The sequence below is a fragment of the Coturnix japonica genome, chromosome 5 (assembly GCF_001577835.2).
Source record: "Coturnix japonica isolate 7356 chromosome 5, Coturnix japonica 2.1, whole genome shotgun sequence".
In the NCBI taxonomy this organism is placed as follows: domain Eukaryota; kingdom Metazoa; phylum Chordata; class Aves; order Galliformes; family Phasianidae; genus Coturnix; species Coturnix japonica.
Window position 1 is genome coordinate 37,415,317 of NC_029520.1, and position 21,453 is coordinate 37,436,769.

General features: G+C 37.7%; 1 non-coding gene across 1 annotated transcript; it reads right to left on the reverse strand.

The window, feature by feature from the left end:
• Nucleotides 1–518: 518 nt before the first annotated feature.
• On the reverse strand, nt 519–621 carry LOC116653568. The gene has a single exon (XR_004307668.1). It is a non-coding gene; the product is annotated as a U6 spliceosomal RNA (small nuclear RNA).
• Nucleotides 622–21,453: the final 20,832 nt, after the last annotated feature.

The window sequence follows — 21,453 nt, forward strand, 5'->3', positions numbered from 1 at the left end:
ATCACCATGCTCACTGTTCCTAAATGCTACATCCATAAGTTTCTTGAACACATCCAGGGACAGTTATTCAATCACCTCTCTGGGCAGCCTATTCCAGCACCTATCACTCTTTTGAAGAAAAGATCTTTCCTAATATCCAACCAGAACCTCCCCTGCTGCAACTTAAGGCCTTTATCATTCTAATGCTATTATCTGGGATAAGAGGCCAATCCCCACGTTGCCACAACCTCTTTTCAGGTTGTTGTAGACAGCAATAAAGTCTCCCCTGAGCCTCTTCTTCAGACTAAAGATTACCAGTTCCCTCAACTGCTCCTCATAAAGCCTGTGCTTCAGACTCTTCATAGCTTCATATCTCTTCTCTGGACACTTTCCAGGTTTTCAATGTCATTCTTGTAGCAAGAGGTCAAAAACTGAATACAGTACTCATAGTGCAGCCTCACCAGTGTCAAGTTGAGGGTCAACCACCTCCAAAGTCCATCAAACTACACTATTTCTGATACAAGCTAGGGTGACATAAATAGAATATGGAACAGTTCATGAATTTGAATGTCATCATGATGCAGGAGCCATGCTAATCTTCCCTGTTTTATTCAAATTTTAGTACATGTTCTGCTGAAGAATGATTGTTCCTTACTTGAGTATTGTTAGAGAGCTTTATAGTGACCATCACCTGAGGTGTTACTTAAACAACTGCTGGAAGGCCCAAAAGCAGAAAAAAAGATGCCTTTTTCAGTCTGATGAGGCTTCATGTCAATTTTTTCTCTCCTGCATCAAAGCCTTAGGTTGAGTTCTTCAGTTATTTAATGAAGTTGATTAAATTGTGACTAACAAAGTTGTCTGTTGAGATAATAATCTCATTTTTGTATATCTACAACTGCTTCAAAGAGACAGGATCTGCTAACTATTGCTTTGCTGTGTGTCTTTCCGTATTAGTAATCATTGGTGCATAATTTCTCATTCATTTACATAGGTCTAAAAGACTGCATGTAATATAAGAAAAAGGTCTATAATGTGCCAGTAGGAAAGACTGAGTGTGTGAAGAAAAAGAATTAAAGAAATAAAAATAGAATCTTTAAAGATTCACTGTAATCCTGTGTTTTTAGTAAATTGCTGACAGTGGTAAAATAAGCTGTTTTACAGGCTGATCAATATCTTTGTCCACTGTAAGGAAACATTTGAACCTGTGATGGATATTTGTCCTTTAAATTGCTACACATTTCTCCTTCAGGCTCAAGATTTTGGACTGTTTTTAAATCTCTACCTGATGATTTTTAAATTTTGATTTATGTATTTGCATTACTTGATTTATATTTGACCCCAATTTTATGACCAGGATTCCGGATTCCATGTTTCACATACAGTTAGAATCTTCTGTAATCTTGGTTTTGCTAAGATCTGGAGAGAAATCTTAGAATAGAGCAGTGAAGCAAGAGGTTAAAATATACTTGACAGTGAGTAACTGAGGGATCATTACATACTGGGGTACTTGTAACATGATGGTTTAGTGAGAATGGATTCCATTGTTTTAGAGCCAAACCAGTCATTTAATAAGAGAATTCTTCATAGCATGTGTTCTGGTCATGTACTTCTCCAGCACTTCCCCAGACTCTGTTGGTCTTGCACTTTACGTTGTTTCCTTCTACTTCATGCAGTATGCCAGAGTATGGAAAGGAGACACATAAAAATGAGTACGTAAAGAATTATAAACAGTTTAGCTACAGAAATGAATAGTCTGGATACACAAGAGTTTCTGTTTTTCTCGCTAATATTTGTCTAAAAAAAGCACTAATTACCGTAGGTTTGTTCCAACAGAAAATTGATGTAACATTAGGATTTTGTCTCTTGCAACATAAAATTGCCAAGTATTTTCCTTTTGGTCATCCAGCTGTTGTACGTACAGCCAAAATTGGACCATTTACAAAAGCTTGGCCTATCAGCATATATAGCTTTAGTATTTTTACACAGACTCCCAGGTCTTCTTAGCAATCATTGCAAACTAGAAACAGGTGCTCTAGACTATAATAATGTCTTTGGGTATGAGAAAGTGGGTGTAGAACTTGTGTTTTTCCAACCATTACCTATTGGCCATATCTTACAGTGGGCCATCTGAACCAAAACAAATGCTGGCTCATTTCTGGGGTTCTTCTTCCAGCACTGCTGGAAGAGGTGCCTGGTGCAGGGCTGTTATTCAATTTACATAAAATATAAGGCAAGCTAGGCATTGATTTCTAAAGACTAATGGAAAACTATCTCAAAAGTAAAAACAGTGCCCTTAAAAACCACAAAAACCTTTCAGAATCATAAAATTATAGCATCATAGAATGGCTTAGGTTAGAGGGGACCTTGAAGATCATCTAGTTTCAACCTTCCTGCCATGGCCAGGGTTACCAGTCACTAGATCAGGGTCCTCAGGGCCCCACCCATGATGGCCTTGAATGCTACCAGGGGCACCCACAACCTCTCTGGCAACCTGTTCCAGTGCTTCACCACCCTCTGAGTAAAAATTTCCTCCTAATGTCTAAACTGAATCTTGTTTAGTTTAAAGCCATTCCCCCTTGTTCTATAGATAGGACTGCTGGCTCAATATAAGCAATTCCTTGTTCTGCAATATTTATTTTTCCTTCTGCTTTTAAAAAAGACTATAATTAAAATAACCTTGGCATAGAAAAGAGACTTAATGATGGCTCAGCTTTCTTTGAGCCATCATCTTTTGAATTGGTCATTAATCCCCTACTGGTGCCAAAGGCTTTTGACTGTGGTGTGTTTAATTCATGGGGGTTGCACAGGCTGCTTCCCATCATGACTGCAAATACAAATTCAGGACCAAATTAACTACTTTGCATTTTTGGTCAGAAATCTCTGGCCTTTTTCATATACATATCCATGCAGAAAAACAACTCTAACTGTAATCATCCTCTGCTACAGGGTTTTTGTTATTGGCAGCACTAACTATGTCAGGGTGCTGGAACTAGATGATTTTTCAGACCCCCTCCAACCTAAGCCATTCTGTGATTCTATAGAGACTTCGATGGGCATGTCTAATAGCAGAAGAAGAGAAAGGGAGGGAAGGGAGGAAGTAAGAGAATCTTGGCACTCTCATCCATTTTTATTTATTTACAGTTTTGCCTGCACTGAGGCTGGGAAGCTTTGTATCCCTGCCAAAACTTTACCTTCTCTGTTACTGTGTCTCTCCATGTCCAGTTTCATAAATATTTTGGTTGTCTCTTAAATTGTTTTTGACTCTCCCTCTCTGTCCTCTGTGTCCACTGACATGGCAGATCTGTACAGAAGGAGATGGTGCAGCTGCCAATGCTGTCCTCATTCTGGCTTCTGGAAGCTCTATCAGGGATAAACTCTATATTGAATGAAACTTGGGCTCCTTGGTATAAAGTAACAAAGAGGGAGGGATGACTTTTTGTCAGAAGACTGTTTTATAAAGAGTAGCATAATCCTCAAGTAGCAAGATCAAGAGCTAATCTTTACCACAGCAGTAACAAGACAGCACCAGCATGTTCCCTTGCTATTTAGCAGTGAAAGGAAACATCAGAGAAAAGAAGAAGAAGAAGAGGAAGAAGAAGAAGAGGAAGAAGAAGAAGAAAGAAAGAAAGAAAGTGTGTTAAAAAGAATATTTCAGATTTTCTTAGTACCTCTGTGCTGTTTTTTGAGAAAGCACAATCAGATTTTTTGGTTAAACTATCTTTCCACTGGTTTTGGTACTACTTGTTCATCTTTTTAAGGTTACAACAGGTACTAAATGTGTGCGGTTAATAAAACATTTCATCCTCTTTATGTTTAAAGTGTAGACATGTAAGTAAAAAAAGAAAAATTATGTGACTTTCTGTAGTGTCAGAAATGACAGTGTAGCATTTGAATCTTCCTTTATCACTTTCTATATATTAGTTACCACATCTGTCTGAGAAAAAATGAAAATTAAAAAGCCTGCATTTATCTCCTCTTTTCTCATCCTGATCTGATTCTTACACAAGAATATCAAGCCTAAGTAAATAAAAAGTGTTTCAGACATTCAAGTGACTTCATGACAGTGCCACTCTGGGTTCTTCAGAGGAACTGGGATAACATTGCATTTTCTTTCATGTTTTGTTCTACAGCTGAATGTGATTTTACCTGAAGCATTTGAATGCTTTGTTAATGGTGAAGTATGAATAGAGAGTGAGAGATTCTGTATACCTAGGATATAACTCAACAGCCACATTTGTAGCCATAGAATTGCAGATGGTGTGAAAATGGTGCTGATTAAAATAATCAGTCTAACACTTAATAGCATTTTACATTCTCAAATACATCATATTAATGGATTGATCTTTGCCACACCCCATGGGGTATTTTCCTTTGCATTTCTTACATATGTAAACTGAGAAACTGCACACAGAGGAGACAGACTCTAATTCAGTTTGTTGTTATAACAGCTCTTGATCTCACTGAGTAGTTATATGAAAGGTATAAACGGCTTTCTGGTGTTTTTAATTTCTCACTGAGATCAACCAGTTCTGGAAGCTCAATTATTTCATGGGCTGGTTGGATAATGTAAAAAAGGTAATGACTAAGTTGGTATTGTCTTGAAATAAATCTCTTCCTAGTCTCTTCACACTCTATTTTCAGTATTGTTTTCTAATCAGTGTAGCAGCAGAATATGTACAACATGTGGTAGTTAGATAAGGAGTTTTAGATGCTGTAACTTCAGCTAGTACATTGGACATAGACTTTTCAGCTTACCCTTCTTTCTATGCCTTGAATTTTATTGGGACGTTTGGGACTGAATAGAACTCATACCTTCAAGTCTGAGGCAGCTAGGTCATTTACAAAGAGCAAAGGGGTTGTTGAGTTGCTTAGTTCCAGATTTTTCTTTTATTTATTTGTTTTTTTAATTTGGCTAGTGTCTTAGGGGGAAAAAACGAAAGAAAAACGATGGCATTATACAATAGATGGAGGTGGTTTTTGGATTGTAAAATGTGTTTTTATTTCATCATTTATCTCAAATAAGTAATCAATGTTCAGCATCTCCTGACAGGAAATGACATGCAGACCAGCCTTGTTTTAGGCTCAAGTAGAAGCATCTATTATGTAAATTAACTCTGAACTGTGCCAACAGGCTCCATACATTGAAGGGATAATGTGTGGATGATGTATTTTGTTATCCTAGGCTTTATTTACCTACTTCACTTTTTTTTTTTTTTTCACTTTTTTCTTTCCTTTTTTTTTAATTAACCTTTTTTTTTTTTTTTCCCCTTTTCCTTTTTTATTATTTTTTAAAATTTTTATTATTATTATTATTATTATTATTATTATTATTTAATTTCCACCTCTGGAAACTAATAGTTTTATGTCTTTCTTTTACTATGACATCCAAAACTGAGCACAGCACCAGCACAAATGAGAGCATCATGTCATAATATACCTAAAAAATTGTGTAGCTGCTACAAGAAGCAGTGTCCCCTGTAGGAAAACACTGAAACAAAACTCAGTGCAAGATATTCTGGAAGAGTAAATTGGTATTTATTTTCAGAAGCTCTAAGTACATTGATTTTACCTACTAACACTACACACTAATACACATATCCACTTTTTCAGAAACTCTAGGATGAATGTGCCCAAGTGTTCTGCTAGAATAATTTTTACCACATAGGGATGTGGTATTGAGGTATTGAGTACTAATCACATTACAGTGTTCTTGTTTGATGATACTGAGGCAATATGGGAGATGATATTTTATACACATTAGTAGTGAACAGTTATTATGGGGTTGTCCTTTGATTCAGAATCTTGCATTAATGTCCTTAAATCTTAAGCACGTTTACTGCTCATTATCTTTCTTGTCTGTAATATATATTTGGAATACCTATATATATGTGTGTAGCTGTAACTTGTTTTCTTTATGGGCTAACAAGAAAAGGAATGACATTTGTGATGGAATATGACCTTGATGCCATTTCCTGCTGTCAGTGCAGGATCTCCCCTGATGAATCATTTGTGCTGTGGTCTTAGCAGAGTGCAGACTTTGTGGTCTTGACATGAACAACATATTTCTCATTTTTATTGCTGGGAACAATGTCCTTTGTTGTTAATGCAGACCATTCTTTTAACACTTGTTTTACTGTTTCTACTGTTGCTAGCACACACATTTTCATTCATTTATAATTTGTACGAATATTTCAGTTAGAAGTGTATATATTTCTGTTATACTCCCTGTACATATATCAGAGCAGCTTAGAGTAAGTGAACTTGGACAGAATACCAGCTAACATGGACATGATTGTCCATGCCTGTTCATTGTCTAAGTGAGAATCAGAAGTTTTAGTCCTAACTCAGCTTGAAGCAGTTTTATGTTCCAAATCTGAACCGCGAAGCTGGTTTCAAAAGTATTGCTCTTTCGTCAACTGAGTATCAGCAAGATAGTTGTTCAAGGTTAGGAAGTCAGTTACTGGGAATTAGCTTGGATGAGTACCTTTGTTCTCAGGTTGTTAGAGTTTTTCTATTTTCCTGCTGTGATGTTATTCTCCAAACAACAAACAGATTGCATCGTCGTAGGTGCTCATCACTTTTACAAAATCTTAAATGGTAAACCAAGCAATAAGGGCATGTTTCCTTGATAGCTTAGCCATCCTCACAGTTCATTATCACTGAAATTATGTGCAGCATTACTGGCTGCACAGTCACTTTCTGAGCTGATCTGATACAGCAGTTAATCAGAGATAGCTATCACAAGCTCCAGTTTCTTTGTAGTGGTAGGTAGCTGGTATATTGTTGATTGGCAAGCACAATATAAGTCTATATAAAAGTCTATATAAACAAAATATAAGTCTATAACCTAAAAAGTTAGCAAAAACTATAGAAGCAGCATTTGACACATAGTCATAATAGCAGTTATATTAACACTGTATGCAGAGAGTTAAAACTCTTCTAAAGCTCACAGTTAATACAGGCATAAGCAGGGGTACAGGATTGCATCTTGGTGAATTATGCTTCATTAAGTATATCCTCTACATCTGTTCTCTTAAACTGCATGTTGTAGGATATGTTAGAAAAGTCTGTTTCAAATCCATATCTTATCTGTGCAATAATTCAGAAACAATAGCAGTTGCTTATCCTAATCCAAGCGAGGAATGTTCCTATCATAAGAAGGGAGTAAAACTTACTTCTTTGAAACATGACTAGAGTGGGAGAGGACAGCTGGTATTATTAACAGTTTCATCGACCCATTCATAAATTATTTGAAGTAATGTCCAGAGAGACCTTAATTTTAAAAGGTGACCAAAATGACCACAGGGAACTATTACAGCTTCTTGAAAGTGAGTAAATCTGTATTCAGTGAGTTAATAGCATCATGAGCTTGAGATCACAAGGCTGCTATTATATCCAACAGAACTAAAGCAAATCAAACTTAGGTCTTAAATTTAAGTTAGGCATTAAATTTAGTGGGAGTGCCATGCTGTATCAATCCACCCTGTGTCACTGCTATCTATATTCAGTTTATATACAGTGCCTATGACTGATATCATTTATATGGTAATAGTTATCAATTCCAATGAGATTGCATAGATATGGATGTATTTATATGTAGTGAATCAGACAGAGTGATTCAGGCTAACTGTTACAACTTTATTCATCAAGGGAAGTCCTGTACATCTCATGAGAGTTTTTTGTTTACTGATAACATGTAGAGCATGTAATAGTGAATGTGAGGTATGTTCTGTGTTGAGTAGGGTGTTCAGAATTGGGCTCTAGCAACAAATTCATTTCTGTATCCAGATACTTTACAGTGCTTTGGGTTGTTTGTTTTATGTTGACTTAAAGATTAGGAAACATGCATTTTTCCAGATAAAAGGATTTTGAAATTGTGATAAATAACTGAAAAAAATCTGACATTTAAAACATAGTATCTTTTAACTAACAGCAAAGCATTAATTTTATGTAAATTTGTATGTGCTGTTTTATTACTATTATTGCCTCTTTCTACTTCACAGAGTGGCTAGCAATTTCAGAGGAACAATTTTAAATTATATTGAAATCTGTAGCTTAGTATCTGTGAAAGAGGGTATGACAGATATATGGAAGTACATGCATATTTATGGAGATTAATTTATGATTGAAAAGAAGTCTCTTGTTAAGAAAGTATATACTCAGGGGTACCCTACCTTATTATTTAATGATACTGAAAAATGAAGAGAAAATTATTATCCAACTGCAAGACAGTTTCAGAGATACAGATACAATTATCTAGCCTAAGAATGAGATAGAATATTGCATCTCAGTCTTAGTTCTCTTTACGCAAAAAGGCACTGAAAATCAATTTTGGGTTTGGCCTTGACAGTGCAGGACTATTTGAACATGGCAGTTCTACCAGAGTTAAGATTCTTAAAGCTGCTCCAAGTCTGCATTCAGTACTGTGAGGAACACACTGAATCATCACAACTACCTTCTGGTGTTAAAAATGGTAGTCAGGCCTCCCTCAGCATTTAGACTTGTCAGTAAGAAAATGCTGCTGCTCCACACCCTATTTTAAATCTATCTGTTACAGTTCCTCTTTGCTCATTAATTGCCTGGTTGCAACATTTTCTTTCAAAGCACAGTCTTGAGCAGTAACTTTTGCACATCTCACATTATGGAGAACAGATCTGTTGGAGCAAACAGAACTTGTTTTTTGACAAGGCTGGATAATAAAAGGAGCTGTGCTGACATCTACCTGCACTTAGACTTACATTTGACTTAGTACCACATGGCATTCCAATTAAAAAAATTAGAGCTATGCAAAATTAATGTAGCACATAATAAATAGATTAAAATTGGCTGATGAATTTCAAAAAAGGAATTGTAAATGAGGAATAATAATCCACAGAGGGCATTTCCAGCAGGGTTCCACAGGGATCTTTTCCAGTCTAATACAATTCAGTGGTTTTATTAATGGCTCAGAAGTGAGAAAATCAGTACCTGTAAAATTTGCAGAGGATACAATATTAGTAAGAGTAAATAGTGATAAAGTTGGATCAGTTTGACAGAGCAATCTAGTTCATTTGGGAAGTGGGACTTGTTTAACCAGCACAAATGTTAATGTAGCCAAATGCAAGGTCATCCGTAGGAGAGCAAAGATGATTGCATACACACACAAAGCAGGGTGCTTGCTTCCAGGGAAACAGTAACCTTGAAAGGAACTCGAAGTCAGGGTGGCTAATTGGCTGAACAAGAGCTCTCAGTGTGATGCAGTGACTGAAAACTAATGTGATTCTTGGATGAATAAGCAGGAAATTATTGAATAGGAGCAGGAATGTAGAGACTATGACACAACATAGTTATGTTCTTTTACAGAGTCTTGACCAAGACCACTGCATCTGAGTTGGGAGGTGAGCCTGTACTTTGAGAGGTGAAAACGCTGCACAGCACAACCCTCTGAAGTGAAAACACCAGAGGAAGTTCTATGTTCTCACCCAGAGATCTGTTTGAGTTGGAGCCTTTCTTACCATGATTCAACCTGCTTACGTGGTAGTGTCCAGGTTGCTTCACATTTCTGCTCTTAAATATTAGTCCCATCTAGAGAATAGTAAACAGGACTGTTCATACTGAATAGCATGTTGCTAAATAATAGAAGCAGCTCATGGTCTATTCCAAGGAGTGGGAAAAAACATCAAAAAAGGGGCAGAGAAAAACAAAACCATGTATCAGCTAAACTATTCATTGTATTATGTTGCTAATCAGCTTCCTGAGTGGTAACAAATATATTGAGAAGCATGATCTGCACACTACTGACTTTACTAGTCACACTTTCAATCTGACTGATGCTCTTTTATTGAGCTAACAAATAAGTTAGTGACAAAACTCTGCTCAGGGCTTTGAAACTATATTTGCAAAACTGAGAAAAGAACACTTTCTAAAGATGAGAAATGGTATACCTTTCCTTCCTTCTTTCCTTTCTCCTTTCCTTCCTCCTTCCTTCTCCTCTTCCTCCCTTCCTTCCTCTGTTTTCTTCTCATACTAACTTTGTTTTTTAAAGATGTGCCACTTTAAATTATTTTTAAATGTATAAGTGCCTTTAATTTGATGTTGTTTGTTAAGATTTGGGGTGATGCTACTGAAGCCTAACCCCATGTGGAGAGCTTGGCACTAAGATGGCTCTGTTACTATGTATGTATTGCAGGGACCTGGAGAATTTTTTCTCTCCTACAGCACAGAAGATTTTGAATAACCATAGCAACAGTAAAACCTGCTGTGAAACTTACAGCATGAAGCGCTGCAGATTCTACCTCTGGGGATCAAGGAGTTAGTGAAAAGTATCTCTTTTGTGTTGTTTTCCCTCCCTGCCCTATCACTCCCAGGTTAATACTAGAGAGTTGAATATAAAAACAAGTGAACAGTTTATGACCAATAGCTTATACTGCAATTTTCTTCTATTTTATTTTCTCAGATTGCTCTGGATTGGTTGTGGATTTTTTATTTTTTTTTTTCAATTATTATTATTTTATTTTATTTTATTTATTTAAAAGACATCAGCATGAAATGCTGAATTTTTAATATTGAGTATTCAGACAAACTACAGAAATGCTTGAAGATGTGTGTGTGTTTTGTGGGAATCAAAATGAAACATACAGCTCATATGGAATGACTTGCCTGGCTTAATTAGATTGCCTTTAGGGGATTTAGTGGGTAGGAAATTGACCTGCTGAGAGAAAAAAATAACGTATGTATGAAGGTTACCAAAGGTCAGCTGGGCTAGATATTCTTTTAGCCTACAGCAAGCACAAAATGTTTCAGAGTAGCTCAAATCTTCTTGTCTGTAAGGTAAGCCGAGATCTGATGCATTTGCCTTAAGATGAGAGGCTGAATCCGAACAGCCACCAGCACTCAATTGCTGTATGGCAGCTTAAGTCTGAACAGACTGTGTGCCTAAGTCTTTAGATTCAAATCTCAAGGTTTTTAAAATAGGAACTGGACTGGATACTAGAGAGAGAGGAGAGAAGCTTTTTTATTGTTATTATTCTCTCTCCTCAGCAAGCCTGTTTCAGTCTCACCTTCACAGGTGAAGAAAGAGAACAAGTTTGGCATTGTTACGTGTTAGTGAATCCAGATTATGCCTATTGGTGGCTTTATAGCTAAACAGAGTTTAGCTGGTGTGAAATTTACATAACTGAGTTCAGAAGTTGACCAGTTGCTTGTGTCCTAACAGAAATTTCTTCATTTTAAAATGTGGTTCTGTACTCTGTACACACTGAAATCTTGGGACAGGTATTACCAGACTAACCTCCAAACTGGAAAACCCACCTATAGGTGCATTCCTGAGGCAAGATCCTCCTTGCTGAAGTTTGGTGTTCTTCTGAGCATGTATTTACATACTCTGCTTGTGGCCCCATGTGCCTGCTTGATTCAGTGCATCATCAGTGTAACCTCAGGTCTGCTAGCAAAGCGTAGGTGGAGGTGCTGAAGTGGGCACTGTGAAATGGAATGCTTAATCATGGTTATTAATATATTAGAAGTATTACCTCTATGTAGCAAAGATAGTTTGCATTCAGTTGTTGAAAAGTCTTTTTTTGCCTATATCCCATAAAAGAAAGCAAAGGATGCTACAGCCCTGATTGTAGAATGACAGATAGGTACTCACTCTCATGGGCTGCTGGTTCTGTAACCAGCAGTAGAAAGTTGTTTAATGCATCCCAGTAACAAGTACAGATTGCTTTGGATGTGGGAAAGGCTTGCGTGCTATGAAATACACTGCTGTGTAGGTGCAGGGTGGAAGGACATGACTGACAGAATAAGAAGTTATGGGCACTGAACTGAAACACAAGATGTTCTGTCTGAACACCAGGAAACACTTCTTTATTCTGAGGGTGACTGAGTAATGGGAAAGAGCACCCAGAGAGCTCGTGGAGTCTCCATCCTTAGCAATCTAAAGAAAATATTTGGACACAGTCAACCTGCTCTGGGTGGGCCTGCTTGGGCAGAAGTGCTTCACTGGCTATCTGCGGAGGTCCCTGCCAAATTCAGCTCATCTGCGGTTTTCTTCTGATAAGAAGAAAAACTCCTAGCTGGTGACTTGATTAGAAGAAAATCTAAGAGCCCGGTATTTTGCTTCTTATGCTTGTAAGCCTGGCATTGCTGGTAGAAGGCAGGGGCCAAAACCCAATGTTCGCAGCCTCTTTACAACTGCACCTCAGGGATAGTAATATTTCCTTAACTATGATGCTCTAAACTTTATCAGAGATCTATGTGAAGTGATAGGCACTACAGGAGTGATTTGTCTGCATTACATTGTGCCACAAGGTTTTCATACTGATGTAACTGATGTGTGGGCATTCACTTAGAGACAACAAAGTATTTATTTTTTGCTTGTGGCATCCATTTCTGTATTAAAAATGAACCCACGTGACAGAGCAGAAAAGACTTTACTTTTCATGAAGCTATTAAAAATAAATACTGTTGCTGTGCTGAGAATTTTATTTGAAATTGGATCTGCACAGTTCTTCCACAGATTTTAAAGTGCCTGTCTGTGCTCATCTGGGTGCTTATGCTCCTGGACTTCATCATCTAGTACATGTACTCACATGGCTCCAGGAAAAGAGGCTAAAAACTCAGCACATCCCTTTCCTTTCAGGATTACTATAGCTGGGAAGCTGGAAGGTGAGAATTTTATCAGCCACGAGAGAGCACTGTAACTGTACGCTCCAGTCAGACAGGCTGATTGCCAGGGCAAGTGCTACCTGATGCTGCCTGTTTCTTTAATCAGCTTTCTCTTAGAGCTGGCAGCAGCAAAAAGGTTAAAGGAAAGTGCAGTACAACCCTGTGCCTTTTCCTGCTGCTTTACTTACACCCTCTTTTTTTCTCTGAATCCACATGGGCAGAGTTGAGTCAGCACGTGCCCAGGTGTTATGTGAGAAGGAACTCCACCTTTTCAAAGGGCAACCTAACACTTGCACAGCCCCTTGTGTTAAGCATAAAACCAGAGTGTACATTCTGAGTGCATCTGGCTGAAGGCTGAGAATGATATTGCTGTTGTTCTGTCATCTGCTATCCCTTACTATTCTTTGCTGCTGCTCAGATACAAGAAAAAAGGACATTGCAGCAGCTGCCCCAAACTGGGAGTTTTGTCATCTTTTTCGCTCTCTTCCACAAGAGTCTGTTTGTTATTCAAAACAACTTTGTTTAAACTTGAAGCAAATGTTCTATACTTGTTGTTTACTTGAAATCTTATTACTTCTGTTTCAGAACTGAAGGAATTGCGTGTTTTTTCTGCTTTTATTCACACACAAACATAGCCTTCCTTATGTCCTTGAAGCAGCATGACTGCAGTAAAGCTGCCTATGCTCTGAGTCCTGTTATATCCAAGGAGCATAACGCTGCTGGCCTTCTGCAGTCATTCATTTGCATACATCTTGTCTAACCAAAGCTGCTGCAGCATGCAGACCTACTAATTACCTTTCCATTTTTAGGGATGGAGAAGGATTTTGTATATGATATACTACCTTGCCTTGGAATAAGCTTCCCTACAGATGTGGAGGCATCATGTATATATTTCCTTCTGTAAAGTCTGCCAGAGAAAAATATATTCATCCTTGGTTTTGTGTATAATTGCTGTGGGACATGCACCACTAGATGAAAGTAGTGGGAGACCTCAGGAATATTGTTCTTCATGTTATTTTCTGGCAGAGTTTTTGTCATAGTCACGAGCAATGTCATCTCCTCAGTAACTAGGAACTAGATTATAAGGATTCCTCAGTTCACACCCTTGTATTTAAGGCACACATGGGAAAGCAGAGGTGTGAGCTGGCTCATTATATCCCCCTTTTTTTTCTGCAGTAGTTCAAGTGCTATGTCTTAACAGTGCTGGCTCATTTTTTTCAAAGAAGTGGTCTTTGCACTGTGGAGTTGAGCTGTTAAAGCTATTGTTTCAGTCAATACACGCTTAGGCAGCATTTCGTATAGCTTGGGTACAATAGCACTGCAGTGAGATCCAGCTCCTATGGATAGAAACAGACATAGGTTGTAGAAGTGGTCATTTAGGTGGCATCTTGTCACTCCAGTTTCTGAGAAAATGCTGTTTATTCAGGAATGCATAAGTTAAAATAGACTGTGTGGGGATAATATTCACATCCTGTGCCAGGTTGGAGAGAATTTTCCCTTAAATGTAAGTTCTGAGAGTTGAAGTAGCAACCCCATTTTCCACAGCCCACCCTTTCATGTAACATCAGGTCTAAATCCTGCTTAATTTATAGGCTCTGACAAGATCTTAGGGCAAGAATGATAGCATGGCTGCAGAGCACAGGCTATCATTTAGTATCTAAAATACCAATTTTCTAACAAAGTGTGTAATTTAATACAGTGTTGTGTAGTGTCTGTGTTTGACGGGGAACCTCTGTAAGTCACCTCAGATTAGAAAGCAGAGAATTTAAGGTGTTGTATAGATAACGACAAGGAGAAAAACAAACAATTCAGGTACAAATCTCCCTTTTCTCCTTCAAAGGAGATTGAACAAAACAGGAAAATGCAAGCTGCCTGAAATCTGACCATTATTTTTTAACCTGTCTGATATCAGTGTGTAGATCCAGTTTGACTTTCCCTCTGCTCCCCAGGACAGAAAGATCTTCACAAACAGGCGTATGGACGCTTAGCCCCAGGAAGGTTTTTTCTTTAAAACTTTAGTGGGGTCCTTTGCTTGCAGGGTTGAAAGCAGCTTCATCCAAATCTTAAACTTCATGAAAGGCTCGTATTATCATACCATAAGGGTACTATGAGGGAGATTTCTTCTGCTGGCTGTTCAGGACTTGCTAGGCTGCAGTGACAAAAAAAAAGCACATTGCAAAAGGACATTAAAAGCACTTCATGATTCACTGCGGGCTGAGTCCCAAACCCAATAAGGTGGCTAAAAATTTCACTGCAGGGTTTGATAACAGTCAGAGAAGTTCAGCTGGATGATGAGGAAGAGGGGAACAGGGAGATATATACTTCAATTAGTTTACTTATGTGTAATTTGCAAGATTGAATTAGGAACCTCGGCTTTAAAGTCAAAGAACTGCACAGAGCACTTGTTGATGAGGCAGAAGGCCCAGGTTTGGATCAGGTGGAGCTGACATGGATTAGAAACAGAAACATTCACCAACTCCAACACTGTAAACTAAACATGATGGTTAGGTGGACAAATAGCCACTTTCCTCTGTAGATTCTGCCTGTAATGTTGTACAGTTCAGCCTGGAAGATTGGGAGAAATCCCATTGTCTTCCAAAGCTATTTGCAGTCTTTTTAAGAGCACTCGATGATTGCAGCTTTCAAAATGACTTTGAGAACAAGGAAAATCTGGGCAAGGTGATCATTCTTTCAACGATGTGTTCAAGATTTACAAGGTTGATGGATGACAGTTTCTCATTTTAAAGACCTGGTGGTAACATTAATATTCTCTAATATATATATGATACTTCCTTACAGAGTACCTTAGGGCGTGGTTAGTGGGCAGGGTGGGGAAGAGCTGAGAGTTGGACATATGATATTAGAGGTTCTTCCCAACCTTAATGATTCTGTGATGGAAAAGAACTGTTATGCAAAAATATCTTCAAGGTAATAAGATAAACATGAAAAACCATGCTTATTTTCCTAGCTTCTTTCTTTTGGCTTGATTAGACTGTGAAGTCAAAACACATTTAGGGCACTATCCCTATATATTAAAATAAACTCCTTCTTCAGCCTTGCCTCTATTCCACACTTAAAGGGACAGCTGGACACTATCTTAGAATCATAGAATTGCGTGGGTTGGAAAAGACCTTAAAGATCATTGAGTCCAACCACAATCTAACCCTACTACCCTAACTAACAAACCTCTGCTAAATCATGTCCCTGAGCACCACATGCAAATGGTTTTTAAACACATCCAGGGATGGTGACTCAACAACCACCCTGGGAGTGTATTCGTGCTTAACAACCCTTTCTGTAAAGAAGTGTTTCCTGATATCCAACCTAAACTTACTACACACCTTGGCACAACTTGAGGCCATTTCTCCTTGTCCTGTCACCAGTGAGAAGAGACCAACTCCACTCTCACTGTAAGCACCTTTCTGGTACTGGAAGAGAGCATAAGGTCTCCCCTCAGCCTCCTTTTCCCAAGGCTAAACAACCTCAGTTCATTCAGCCTCTCCTCATAGGGTATATTCTCCGAGCCCTTCACAAGCCTTGTTGCCCTTCTTTGGACCTGCTCCAGAACTTCAGTGTCCTTTCTGTACTAAGGTGCCCCAAACTGAACACAGTACTCAAGGTGAGGGCTCATCAGTGCTGAGTACAGGAGCAAGATTACTTCCCTAGTCCTGCTCACCACACAATTCTTGATCCAAGGAATGCCACTGGCCTTATTAGCCACCTGGGCACACTGCTGGCTCATATTCAGCAGACTTTCCATCAATACACCAAGGTCCCTTTCCATCAGACAGCTTTCCAGCCAGTTTTCTCCAAGCCAGTAGGGTTGCCTGGGACTGTTGTGACCAAAATGCAGAACACGACAGTTGGCCCTATCTTGTCACTATCTCACTTATAGCCTATGTCTGTATTTAGATGCTCTCTGACAGAGTTGTGTGACAACCAGTACCATTTGCCTTTTTTGCAATCTTCCAACAGTAGATATTAAATCCTTAATGATTTTAAACTGAATGATAACACAAATATTGACTAATGCAAACACCAGGGAGAAGAGGGCAGTAAGGAGAAGTAGTCTGAATTATTTGCTCAATACCATTCCCAAGAGAGAAAAATATTCAAATATGTTAGTGCAGTAATGTGTCTCTAGGAAACTGAATGCAGGCAAGAATTACAGAAATGGTGCCTGTTGCCAGGAAAATAGTGACACAGGAATATGCATAGGGCTTAAGGGTTGAAAAGCATTGTGATGTGATGAATCCAGAACACTTCTGTGGAAAAAAGATATAAAAATTCAGTCTCTGAAAATGTAAGAAGAGGTACCAAGTAGGATTAGGGAGGGATTTATTCTGTACACCGTGTAGTGAAAGTCAATACCAGAAAACAGTCTGTCGAGAGTATCTGGGTTTTGAAGAGAACGTTGAACAGTAATTGAAGTGCTAGAGAAAAATCTTATACTGAGTGACTTAAAAGTTCAGTCTCTTTAGTTTTTCCCAAAGGAGTGACTTGACTGTGGCATACAAGTACCTTCCTGAGAAGAAAATGCCTGGTGGTAAAGGTTTTATTAATCTAGTAGGGAAAAAAAAGCTCAGTGAGAGTCAGAAAATATAAACTGAACAAACAAACAAATAAATAAATAAATAAATAGAAGAGTGAGAAAAAGTAACTCCTTTGAAAATTAACCAAGGACAGTGATGAATTTTTTGTAATTGATGTCTCAAAATCAAGACTTTATTCCTTTCTGGAATTAGTTTTTAACAATAATATACTTTAGTTAAGAGAAGCTGTTAGAATCCGTTTCAACCCAGACCAAAATAAAAACATAAGTAATAAGGAGTATTTGCTTTACCAGAAAATAAGTACTGTGAGAGAGTGACCAGCTCTGTGTTCTGATGGGAGCTGTTTCAGTAAAAACACAAAACAGTTGTCACATGCTGTTTTAGCTCAAAGTCTACTTTTTTCTCTTAACTATTAACTAAAAAGAGCAAAACTGGGAAGGTTTAAATAATTGAAAGATGTTTCTAAATCTCATATTTAAAGTGTTCTAGATGTATCAAACAAGATACGATATTACTGTTTTGATGATTTGTAATGCTGCCAAGCTGCATTGACTTATACCTAAGCAAACTCATTTTACTAACTGACGAGGTCATCATTGTTCCAGGTTTTTGATTGGGGTGAATCACCAGCATCCAGTGACTGATAATTCAAAATAACATACTTTCTTTCAGTAATGACCATAAATCTGGTTGCTTCAAAAACTTTCATTGTCATTCCCTTTTTTCTCTATTCTGATTTCAGGTGTTTGTACTGTAGGGGATCCTAGAAAACACTTACTTTCAAGATCTGTAACACTTTACTGTTCTTAGTGGTTCATCTCTACCGTTAGTATAGGTGAGAGTCACTTCCTTCTAGATTCAGCTTGTGTCATAATATGAATATTTTAAACTAAAAAAAATTAAATAAGAAAGATCCTGAACGAAGGTTCTCATTAGTCACATTCTAAACAAAAATGAGTTCTCTTCAGGGAAATTTGTATTTTTGTTGAAAGGCAGTCAGCTATTCTTATTGTAATTTCTACATTCTTGTTCTTATTACTGAGATAAAAAGATGAAGTGGTGCATTTATCATTAAAAAAGAATATTGCTGTACTTTCAAAAGATAACAGTAGATTTGTTATGTAACTAGATTTTAACATGAATGTATTGCAGAGTAGTCTCTATCCATAGCAGACTATTTTCTCTGACCTAAGATGAGTTGAAAATCAAGTCCAACTGCCTACCTACCTACCTACCTTGAAGTCATACCTGTACTGCTCTGCTGCTAACAAATTAGGCTAGCTGGCTAATTAATTAAGGATTAGCTAGTTGGTGATGTGCATTCATTAGTTGCCTAGAGGTTACCTATTCATGCATTTTCCCGTGGAACTTTGAGATTATTTGTTGCTTTGTGTTTGTTTCTCTGCATCTCTGTTGGTAAAGTTCAAGTAAAGTGACCTCTAAGAATCTCAAACATGATTTTTCTCTGCTGGCATTAGTCATATTTCCTACTAATTGGAGTGCAGATTAAAAGCTGACAGGGAGTGAATGTGGAGAAAAAGTCTGGGTAACTGTGTGATTAAATATCATCTGCAAAGTAGCTTATTTTTGTGGAAATCAAAGCAATAGTAATAAAATCGAATTGTGCATTGATTTATGTTATTTTAGGTCACTCCAAAGATAGAAGGAAAAATTCTCTATGGTATGGCATTTAATACACCTTGTGGACGCATAACATACAAAATGACAGCTACTCCCAGGTTGCTAGTTTTGGGGCTTTCTTTTTTAGTACAGCTGTTAGGTTCAGCAGACTTATGTTTTTACACAGTGTAAAATCTTGAATGTTACCTGTTCTGGTTTTGTCTGGGATAGAGCTACTTTATTTTTTTTTGTTTGTTTGTTTTGTAGAAACTCATATGATGCCATGCTTTAGATTTTTGATGAACATGAATTTTGTGGGAAAAACACAGTAATATTTGAGTTACTGCAAAACGCTGTGTGAACAAAGTACAAAACATTTCAGTTTTTAGTGTTGCCCTGCCAACAACCAGTCTGGAGATGTGCACGGAGCTGTGAGGGGATAGAACCAGTATATCTGTCCCAAACTTTTCAAAGGGATATTCCATACCACGTGGCATCACATGAAACAGTGAAGGCTGGTGTAATAAAGGAGGGGGTGGAAGGGTGAGAGTGATAGTGTTTATCTTCCCAAGAAGCCGCTACAGGGATAAACCCTGCTTTAATGAAAGTGACTGTTGAAAAGTAGCAAATTAATTCCTTGTTTTGCTTTGTCTGTGTGCACAGCTTTCACTTCACCAAGTAAATGCTGTTTTGTCTCATACCATGAGTCTTTGCACCTTTACAATTCTTTTTTTTTTCCATCCCACCTGGGGAGAGTGAGTGAGCAGCTGTGTGCTGCTAACTCCTCTGTTGTGTTAAACCACAACACTGTCTCAGTACAGTCTAGGGTTAAGAAGTTATGACAGCAATTCACAGTTGATCCAGTACAAATCTTCTGTTGATCAGAACATGCTTACTCTTTCAGATAAAAACTATCATTGGAAGTTATCTGAATCAATTAAATTTGTAATGTATGGGTCTGAAATGATATTTTTAACTATAAATAAGGATGAGAGGAAGTCATTTCAGAATAACATGGTGGAGATGAGCCTGGGTATTCAGGAAGAAAGACCAGACTATATATAGTGCAAATGTTAAAACTTCTTTTGTTAGAGAATCGGTATTTTTTTCCCTAGTGATAATGTTTTCTTGCAATACTAAGATAATAGATCTCTCTCTTGGAATCAAGGATTCCTGAACTATATTGTACAGTATAAACTAAGCAGATAATTTTAAAGATACTTGTGAATGATTGATGGTAAAATTCCGCTGTGTTCTGCTCTAGTCCATCCCAGCTTGATACATTAAAATGTTGTATTGGGTTCACTAGTCTGTGTTGGAGCTTAAATTCATGGTATTCTGCAGCTGAACAAGCTCCTGCAGTTCAACTGAGCCATGGTAACTCTTGCTTTTAACAGGTGTCAAATCAGAGCTGACTTTGCTTTACCCACCATGAAGCTGCTCATAAAACAATGCAAACATGCTTCAACAATGGACAGGACAGCTTACTCTAGAGTCAGCATATAGAATTTTTTCCTTTCTTTCTTTTTCTTTCTTTTTTTCTTTTTTGGTTTTTAATACTGGTGTTTTAAACAGCGATTTTTATTTATTTATTTATTTATTTATTTATTTATTTATTTAATGGTCAGGACTGGCTGCAGAGGGATAAAAGATGGAGAATCATTTAAGTTGGCTGAATTCATTTGTCTTTATTGTCAGTTCATTAATGTTGTTATTGTCTTGTAAGCAAAAACTGTGGTTCCCTGCAAGGAATAAATAATAAGAGGCTGCATAGAGAAATTTAAGTTTGGTACATAGAAACAGGAAAACCGTATGGGGACATCCCCAGGGATGTGTTAACTTGGGATGCTATCTGTCTATGTGTCACATCAAATTATGTACATGCCGTACACTGATGAAAATAAAAGTTTGTGGTCTTACACAGAGATAAGTCTTTAAGAAGAATTTGAACACTATTTCATGAAGGCTTGGAGTTTGGGAATGAAAAAAATTATTTGGATATTAAGGCCAAGCTGTGTAGATAATAGCAGGTTAAAGAAGTAAACAGGTGCTGGCAAGTGGCAACAGTTAGAAAATGAGGATAAAATATGCAGTAGCTTTGCTGAACTTTCAACACAGTGATGATGGAGTGAAGATGATCAAATAAATGCAATTCTTCTCATTTCTTTGGGGCTAAAAAACAAAACCAAATAAACACACAGATGAAACAAAAACAAAGAATTCCAAGACATCCAAATGGGGATTTTACAAACTTTATTTTTGTTTTGACTGTAATTTGCAGAAAGGAAGAGCAAATTAATCTGTTCTTAGGTATGAAGATGAAGGCCTGTGAAAATTCAGTGTAAGGGTATATGTGAACTGTTGAGTCCTTGAACCACTGATTGAGCACCTGGGGAAAAGTCTGAGTCAGCCCTGGGAGCATAGGTGAAGGTGATTCATCTGTGCAGTGGGAAGGGGTGGAGCCTGGCTGCAGCTCACGTAGACCTCATTTCTATTTCTGGGGATCCTTCCTTTTTAGAGCTTTCCCCTGAGAATCTGGGCTCTTCTGATATGGGTAAGCAATTTTTTTTTTTTTTTGGTCTTCCTTTATAGTACTTTTCTATTGTGCTCAATTGCTATAGAAAGTCAGGAAGCACTCTTAGTGATAAGATATACTGGG